Below are 1,262 nucleotides of genomic sequence, written 5' to 3' on the forward strand. Positions count from 1 at the left end.
CTCTTATTTGTTTATTTTATGGAAAAATCCCAAATAAATTAAATGGCAGCTGAACTGCAAGGAATACTGTTTCAGCTAGATTAATTAGCTCAACTCACAAAGTAGAATTTAAATCATATTGTGACCAAATACAACCCCTTATTTGAAAAAAAAAAAAGATAAATAATTATCTTTGTATTATCGAAAATATATGTATTTTCTTTGCTCTAGCTTATCTGTCATAAAACCAAATAGGGCTTTTCAGTAAGGATTTTGGTGTCTTGAGCAATTAAATTCTTTTCAGATCCATTGAGAGAAACTTTAAAATCTTCTGGATTGGTGTATGTATTCACCTACATAATGTTTTAACTGTTTAAATGTGCAGTGAATATGATAATATGATCCTTTCACTTTGTTTCCACTTCCAGGCCAAGGTTTGAAATACCTAGATAAGTTTTTTCTGGTGACTTAAATGCAAAATCTTTTAATAAAATTTCTCAGTTTCATATTGAGTACTCCTACAATTTTCTTCAGCATGTTTCAAGGAATTATTACAGAAATAAAATAAAATAAAAATATCCGGTCCCCAAAACAGTTTTACATGTTCACTGAATATGATAATATAATCCCTTCATTTTGTTTTTATTTCCAACAAAGATTTGAAATACCTAGACAGTTTCTCTGGTGACCAAAACCAACAATCCACCATTTTATATATATATCAGTTTCACTGTGAAGACTGTAGCCCACTGAGATGTGAAATTTTCTTGAGAACCTTTCAGTGAATTAATACAAAAATAAATTTAAAAAAAAAAATAATTATCAGTCCTCCAGAATGAGACAATATCTAATGACATTTGTTTTATGAATTGTGGGAAGATTTTCCGTGATTTGGGTCTCCAGCTGGGAAGCAGACCTTCGGCTTAGGCGGAAGAAATGACACAGAATGAAGCAAGCTGCCAGAAAGTAGGTTTATTTACAGAAACCAGATGGGGTAATGGTACAGGGATGGTTTCTGGACTAGCTAGTAGTTTCCCAAGGTGAGGGGTCCTGTTCTTATACCCCTCAAGTTATTGAGATTATGATTTGGCTTTTGAAAACAAAATTGTTCATTTAATTCCATCTAGTTTGTGTCTGTTTGGACCGGTAGCTATTAATATTGTCCTTGGGAAGTATTTCTTTGTTCATGCAAATGTGTTTCTCTGTATGGTTTATGTCTGTCTTGTTAGTGTTACAAAAGTTCTACCTAGTGAGGTTAATGGGTTTAATTGTTTTCTAAGACG

This window comes from Protobothrops mucrosquamatus, unplaced genomic scaffold (genome assembly GCF_001527695.2).
Source record: "Protobothrops mucrosquamatus isolate PMUCROS unplaced genomic scaffold, P.Mucros_1.0 scaffold5254, whole genome shotgun sequence".
In the NCBI taxonomy this organism is placed as follows: Eukaryota; Metazoa; Chordata; class Lepidosauria; order Squamata; family Viperidae; genus Protobothrops; species Protobothrops mucrosquamatus.